General features: G+C 46.2%; 1 protein-coding gene across 2 annotated transcripts in view; it reads right to left on the reverse strand.

Moving 5' to 3' along the window:
* AGPAT3 (1-acylglycerol-3-phosphate O-acyltransferase 3) overlaps positions 1-7,897 on the reverse strand; it is a 125,204-nt gene extending 117,307 nt beyond the window's left edge. For both annotated transcript variants that reach the window (XM_067545170.1, XM_067545171.1), the window contains exon 1: positions 7,771-7,897. The gene's annotated coding sequence lies outside the window, so the exon portion shown is untranslated. The remainder of the gene's footprint in view (positions 1-7,770) is intronic.
* Positions 7,898-8,224: the final 327 nt, after the last annotated feature.

Genomic DNA, 8,224 nt, shown 5'->3' on the forward strand with positions numbered 1-8,224 from the left:
ACCAACCTTGTGTCTCTAACATTTATTTTAGTCAAAAACGAGAGAGAAAATAAAATTGATTTATCCCTTAAATGTGTGGCAATTTTGATTAAGTAACTAATGGGTGCAGGTGCTGGTTCCATTCTTTCCTTATTAAGAGAAACACTCAATTGCATTATTTCTTGACAATGACCACAGTTTCATATGAAAATATTTCAAGTGCGCAAGAGTAACAAAATGTGTACCAAAAGTACACTTGCTTTCAGTGTAGCGGATAACATTTGTTGTTGTAGAGGAAAAATGCCAGACATATGATAAAGAGGCCAATACTAAACTGCTTTAGGCTAAGTGCAAAGTGGCATTTTTTGCAAAACTATTCAAAAGAGTTAAGAGCTCTCGATGTTGATGTGGAACTTTGGGCTTTAAATATTTGTATTAAATACTCCCCGGTGAGTGTTCCACCTGCTGTCAGGGAATTCTAGAATTCAACTCTTTCTGTGAATTACTTAACACACCCTCCAACCCACCTCTTCAACTAATAAAATTCTTATGAGTGGAAGGTAATCCTTGCTCCCTTAGCCTCTTTAGAAAGTGTGGGCTGTTCCACAAAGTCTATTCCAAATGTGGGCAGGTATTTTGTTGAGGAATCTCACAAAACCAAAGTGACAATGAAATGTAGGCATTTAATCTTTAACCATTATGGAAACTGGACAAGATACAGGAGCTAACATCTCTCCTGTTCCTATGACTCTTTCAGTACTTTAGGCTCCTTGGGGGAGGGGCCATGTCTTCTTATGTTTGGAAAGCATCTAACATTGTGGATGCTAGTGCAATACAAATGAATGCAATAATTGCCACAGGTGGTAAGAAGATTGGTTTTCAGTCCCATCCAAGAGGCAGCGGGGAGACTCTTAACACCATCCCAAGGCATTAATAAGTATTGACTCTGAGGGGAAGTATCCTGTTCCAGCTACTGAGTCGTCATCATCATCTCCACTCCCTGCAACACCTGGATTTTCCCTACAGGTCTCCATGCAAGAACCAGGCCCAACTTTGGATTGGTCGATCATCTCATGAGCTCTGACAAGATCAAGGTGGTATGGCTGCAGGCAAAATATACCTTTCTCTGATAACAGTGGACCAGTCATACTCAGAGATGTGCATATTTTGCCTACAGCCTTACCATCTCGAGCTATGATCTTGTCAGATCTTGTTGGATGACCAACTGATCCAAAATTGGGCCTGGTTGTGGGTGTGTGAGTGTGGCATGTATCTTAACTTTGTTTTTCCTGGTTTTCAGGGGCCTAAACTACATTACCTGCAGAACCCACCCAAGATCCCAGCTCCAATGGGGATGGGCAGGGAAAGTGGCCCCGATGACCCCCAGAGGGGCAAGACCCCTCACCAGATCTCAGCACACACATGGGAGGGGAGAATGTGGGACTGACAGGGTACCTCCCTGCCATCCATTGCCATGTCCCTCCAGTCTCCCACAAGCTTCTTCTCTGCCACTCCATTAATCCCCATCCCCTTCCTGATGTGAGGCCCCCCCAACCCTACCACCCATCCCCACAATCTCCCACCCAGCATTCACATCTGTCATTTTTATTTTGGAAAAGAGTTTAAACACATCCTCAAAATAAACCCCCCCTTGACAGAAGCAGATATTAGCAAAATGCCCATATTTCACTTTCCTAAGGGTAGATTTCAAATTTACAATGCCTAGGTCTGGTTCTCTGGCTGAAGCATGTCCCCATGAGCCACTGAGTTCACGTGGAAATTGGCTGGCTGAAAACTCATCTTGGCTAGAGTCATGGATCCATAAAGTCTGATCTACACCCCAACCTTTAACCAGTCCCTCAGGAGTGACCCTGTTAGTGTGCCGGACCCTATAGATCCACATAGTTCCATGGGGGCAGGCCCGTGGCCTCCATGACTCTCAAACTGGACCTTTGGGCAGCAGTGAGCCCTCTCTTTCCATGGCTCCATGAGGTGAGTCCAGCCAAGCCATTAGGGGGTATCAGTCCGGTAAAATCTTAGGGCTGGTTTACACTAGAAAATTAGGTTAGCATAACTACGTCGCTCAGGGGTGGGAAAATCCACACCGCATAAGTGTCATAGTTAAGCTGACAAATCTCCGTGGAGACAGTGCTAGGTCAACAGAGGAATTCTTCCGTCAACGTAGCTACTGCCTCATGGGGAACTGGATTATGTATGTTGACAGGACCCTTCCCATCGACATAGGTAGCATCTACACTGAAGCACTACAGCGGCACAGTTGCACCACTGCAGTGTTTTAAGTGTAGAGAAGCCCTTATTCTTAGTGCTTACTCTGTACCACATAGCTTCAAAAACTAAGGCTTAAAATATCAAATTAGAAACTGGAGAGTATTAGGAATAAGTCCAAAGAGCAACAGCCATTCATTAGCCAAGATTCAACTTCAACAGGCAGCTCAATCTGTTGGACATACCAATGAAGATTACTGCATAGGAGGTAGTGATTGAGCTATGGCACTATTTAACTGTAGCAATAACAAGGGGAAATCTCCTCCTAACATCAAAACACAAGATATTTCATCCATTAGTCTTTGATGGTACAATTATTTCTTATATTGAAATACTGTATACTACATGTGCCTATACATAAGTTTATTGTACACATTTTACATCTCACTATTACAATATTCTGTGCTGACATAGATTTCTTGTCTAGTTTTACACACAAAAAAGATACACACAATAGGACCTGTACTTAGCCTATCACAACATGCTAGTGCTCTGTTCACTTTAGTTTTTACCTTGCTCAGAAAAAGTTATTGGTAACATGTTTTCACATAGCTTTTCTCCCATCCCTCCTCACTGTCACAGGTTACTTAGCATTACTGCTTATCTCTAATCCTACTCCAAAAATTAAACAAAACAAATACAACCAAAGATAACCCACCACAAAGCAGAGCTTTACAATTTTACAACTTATCAACAAAATTTCATTTAGGAGCCTTTCCTATACTTATTCTCCAGATCATGAAATGTGCTTCCATACTGGTTAATGAATGTGTTTTCAGTGCATTGAAATACAACTGTATAAAGCAATCGCAGACACAGAAGAAAAGTTGTAATTTTGGACTCTTAAAGCAACTACACTGATAAAATTGAGTTTTCCCTTAAAATGCATAGTGGATTCTTGCTTCCAATAACAAATAAAATATTCTACTTCCCACCCACCCCTTAGATCCTGTTTAAAAACAAACAAACAAACCCTATGTATCCTGTTCTGTGGAGACGAGCCAAAAGAACTAGTTCTCTCCATTCTCATCCTTTACAAGTACTCAAACATTTGTTTTTAATAATCACACACACACAAATGCAGTGAAATGTCTTAACATAAGATTTCTTGAGGGGTCAGAGTAGGCAGGGAGAAATACTATTGGAAGCACAGCACTAAAGATAGAGGGGGAAATCTCAGATATGATTAAATTGGAGATTCCATTGCTTTCAGCGATTTTTTTGGGTTCTTCATTTAGCTGTTTAAAGCAGGAAGAATAGCCACAGACCCAAGGCCACCCCTTCTCCCAAATAATGAACCAATGGCTTCAAGTGTTGACAGTCAGCAAGTCTTTCCAAAAAAAAAAAAAAAAAAAAAAACCACTCACTACATGAATTGTACACAGGAAAGTAAGCCTGGCAATGCTGATACTTTTAAAACACGAGAAGAAATATCGAGTGCTCACAATCAACATTTGATTGAAATGACTAAGGTGATGAGAAATGAGGAACATCACTGTGTTGATGTTTTAAATAAGTAAGGGGAAACGGGAAGGAAAATGAAATGCATCTTGCTACAGTTTTTCTTAAAAAGGTGCTTCCACCAATATTAGTAATTCAGTGATAAATAAACTGAAGTTAACAGGAATATGTTATTTACACTTTTCCCCTGAAGAGTAAAGTTCCTAATCCAACAATTTAGTAATAGTCTCATAAATAAGCAAAACATTAATTAGGACTTCAAAACAAAGAGAATCTTTCTGCAGATGGAAACCAAAAGAAATAATAAAGCTAATAGTGGAATGTGCAGCAAACAGTTTCATGTTCTAAGACAACTATGGCAGAGGGCAATAGCTTTATCACTCTATGTCTGGAGAAAAAGAACACAAGCACTTGTGACTGGAAAGGATTCCACATAGATAGGAATTTCAGTTTCCACAGAGCCTAATTCTTAATCTTCTCAAACAGATGTTTCAGCAAACAAAACAAAATTCTTATATTTAAGTTCAAGATAACTTCAGTGACCATAGTCAGGAAAACTCAACTGATAAGACCAACTCTTATCTCAATTTTGGCCAGTAAGCTACTCGCCTCTCTAGGCGGTATGCTAGTTCAGCTTACTCCCTGGAAAGGCTCATGAGTGAGCTTTCTGCAGTGCACTGCCAAACCAGACAAAGCTATTATAAATGGTGCTGCAAGACTGATCTGGTTTCCCTTTGCTATAAATGTTAGATTCAAACTACAGCTAGAGGCCAATAGTTTGTATATTTCTAACATGTCAATGCCATTTATAATGGGAAAGAAGAACTAAGATGTGAGAACAGTAATATAGGAAGCATAAAATGAAATGGGGCCATTTTAGTCGAGATAAATGATGTCTTTAAACTCAATTTCATTAGCCAGCTTTTTAATTTTTTTAATGCAAGTAATGTTTATAATAAAAGTGTGGTAACACCAAACATATAGGGAAAGGAGGCAGATTTGGGTCTAAAAATCAAGGAGCCAAGAAACATGATGCTTTGATATGTTTACCTCTTCGTTACAGGAAAACAATCACTGTTTTTCAAGGCCAGAATACTTAAGTTGGATGACTTCTGAATGCAAGGCTGCCTATACTACAGAAAGTGCTGTGGCTCACCTCTGGTGTTAAAAGCACTTGTCCGACTAGTGTGGATTCTGCTGAGTTCAACAGGTACAGTAAAGCATGCCAGACATTTGATAGATCTAGAAGGGGCTATTGTATTTAATACTCAGTGTTGAACAGCAGTTTCTGTAGTGTAGTCGCAGCCCAAGAATCTACATTAATGCTTACAAACATAACTGTAAGTTTCATCAGTTAGTCACATTAGAATCTAGCAAAACAAAATTTTTATAGGACAGACAAAAGAAAAACAAAAATTCCAGATGCAAAACTTCACACCAAAAAAAATGCTGTCAAGACAGCCGGATGTTCACCACTTTACTACTCAGATTCAGATCAGCAGTTCACCTGTTATCAAACATTTGTGAGGCTGGACCCTGAACTGTTAGCTCTAGAGGGGAAAAATGGGGGAAAGATCAGTTAAGTTTACATTAGACTTGAAAATAGAATAGTTTGCTGAAATCATGAGCAGTTTATTAGCTGGTTAACCAGTTGGAAGGGAGACCAATTATCAAAAGTATTGTAACATTTCCTCACCTTCCACTACTACTGCACTCCTTCCCCTCCCAAAAGAGAGAGAAAATGTAAAGATCCAAGAAGAGAAGGTGATCTCAAGAACAAAAGTAGTATGTGCTCAAGGAAACTGAGGTGTCAAACTGGCCAATGCTCTAAGGGCTTGTCTTCAGATACAGTGCTATAGCTGTAGCGCTGTACATGAAGACACTATTACACTGAGGGGAGAGTTTCTCCCATTGGTGTAGTTAATCCACCTCCCCGAGAGGTGGTAGCTACATCAGTGGGAGAAGCTCTCCCATTGATATAGTTCTGTCTACACGGGGGTTAGGTCGGTATAACTATGTCGTTTAGGGGTGTGGATTTTTCAAACCCTGGAGTAACATAGTTATACCAACATAGGTCTGTAGTGTAGACCTGGCCTAACACATGCACTCACAAAACTCTCAACATAAACAGAGATCCAAGAAAAAGTTGCACTGAAAGCTATGAAAGAATCATTACTATTGATCTGGGTGCCTATACATTAGATTAACACTTTATTAAACCCATCATCATCCTAAAAGAATCCCGGGCACAGCAGTATTATATTTGGTTTAGGCCGTTAAATCCTCAGGGTTCTCTCTTCTCCATTTTGTAGTTATATGCTTTCTGCTCATGTACAGCTGAGCCATTCAGAAGTAGGCTTCTTATTTATTTTTAAACCATTCTTTCATCATTTTCTGCACATGCTTCTTCATCTTAACAAAGGCAGGGTCGATTTCAGTGAGAAAAAGACAAGTGACGTATTTTCTATTTTTCAATAATTAAGAAACAAAAAAATCCTCTCCCCATTGATTGCACTACTGATGGGGCATGAGTAAATTATATTGTGTACAATATTTACTGCCAAGGGCTACTAAGGCCAGCTTATACAAAGCACTTTGAGATTCTTTGATACAAGATGCTATTAACAGAGCATTTTGCATTTCTATATTCTGTTCTTTATAGCCCCTTCCAAATGTCCAGGAACAGTGTGGTCAACTGATACAGCTGGACACTTCGGATACTTACTTCAGCTTGACTTGCTCAGCCAGTATATTTCTACCCCCCTTACTCTCCTGGTCTCCCCCTCCCCTATTTGCTTCCATGAGTCAGACACACAGGGTTTTTCAGACACTTAGACAAACAAAAGCAACATCCCAGGGCACAGCCCTTGGAATGCAGTGACTCTGGGCGGTGGCTTCCTCCCCTTTAGTGAAATCCCAAACTAGATCAAGGGGATCACCCCTAGGGTGGCCAGATATCCTGATTGTATAGGGACAGTCCCCATATTCAGGACTTTATTTTCTATAGGCCCCTATTACCCTCCACCCCATGTCCCGCTTTTTTCACACTTGCTATCTGGTCACCCGAGGCCTTCCCCAGCCACACTGCCAAGGCGCTGAAAAGAGAAGAGCTGACGGGAGCCCAGGCTCTCCATCCGCTCTCCTGCCACCCACAGCGCTGACATTTCACACAGCACAGCACAGCACGGCTGAGCCGCAGCCCACCCCCAGCAAAGTCCGCGGGGAGGAGGAAGAGGAAGAGATGAACGGGGCGGTGGGTGGGGAGTCAAGGCCGGCCCGCCCGGTGGCAGCTCCTGACTCCCCTCCCTGCAGCGCCGGGCGAGGGGAGGGGAGGGGAGAAGAGGGGGGAGATCAGCTGGGCGATCAATGGCCAGCCGCGGCAGGAGGAGACAGGAGCGCGGCAGCGGCTCTGGGCCGGGCTGCTAGAGACAGAAGCGGGTTCAGCCGCCGCCGCCGGCGGGGCTCCCGCCGCCCCGCCCCGCCCCGCCATGTGCATCCCGCGCACACCGGCAAAACAGGCGAGATGACAACTTCACCGGCTGACACCTCCCCCCCTTCACCCGGCCCCGGCGCCCCGTGCGCTGCCCAGAATCGGGGCGGCCCCGAGCAGGCGCTAGCCAGGTCCACGCACAGCCCCCGGGGCTGAGAGGCCGGCAGCGGCTGTCTCCCTGCGGCGTGCCGGGGAAGCAGAGGGGAGCTGGGATGCTCCGGTGACAGGCACGCACCCGCCCGGAGGGGGCAGGGCCGGAGAGGGCGGCAGGGAGAGATGCGGGAGCCCCAAGGAGAAGGCGGCTTGGCACAGGGCTGCGGCGGGGCGAGGCGAGGGGGGTGGCACGGCGGGGGCCGGGGAAGGGAGGGGTGCAGGAGGAGGAGGAGCTCCCCGGGGAAAGGGCTGCACTCCGCAGACACGCACCCGGCACCAGCCAAGGGGCAGCCTTCCCTCCCCCCCCAGGTCCCCGCAGCAGCAATGCCACGAGCCACCGCGCGGGCAGGACCCCCGGCACCCAACCCCACGCCCTGCCTTGCAGCGAGAGCAGCACCAACCTGCCGCCGCCGGATTAGCGGGACTCGGCTCCTCCTGCCCGGCTTTGGCTCCAGCCCCGCCGCCGCCGCCGCCTCCTCCTGCAGCAGCAGCGACTCCCCTGCTCAGGGCCTGGCCTGGGCGGCGCCGCTGCCGCCGCTCCCGGGACTGGAGGCGGAGCGGGGGGGGTCGGAGCGGGGCTGCTGGCTGGGTCCCTGCGCGGCGCGGCGCGGCTCTTTCATTGAGTGCGGCAGATGCGCTGCCGCCGTCCCCGCCGCTCTCCCAGCAGCCGCTACTTCCTGTGCAACGCGGGTTCAGTTCCTCCCGGGCCGCTGGGGGCAGGAGAGCTGGGCTGAGCTGCGAGGCAGGTCGGGGCTCGGCCGGGCGGTGGCGGCTGCTGGGGCTCTTATCCCTCGCCCCCCTGCCTGGGCTCTGTCCCCGGGCACGATGCAGCCCTGCCACCGCTACCGCCGAGCC

This window comes from Emydura macquarii, unplaced genomic scaffold (genome assembly GCF_026122565.2).
Source record: "Emydura macquarii macquarii isolate MOO-44397 ecotype Brisbane River unplaced genomic scaffold, CSIRO-AGI_Emac_v2 contig_1043, whole genome shotgun sequence".
In the NCBI taxonomy this organism is placed as follows: Eukaryota; Metazoa; Chordata; order Testudines; family Chelidae; genus Emydura; species Emydura macquarii.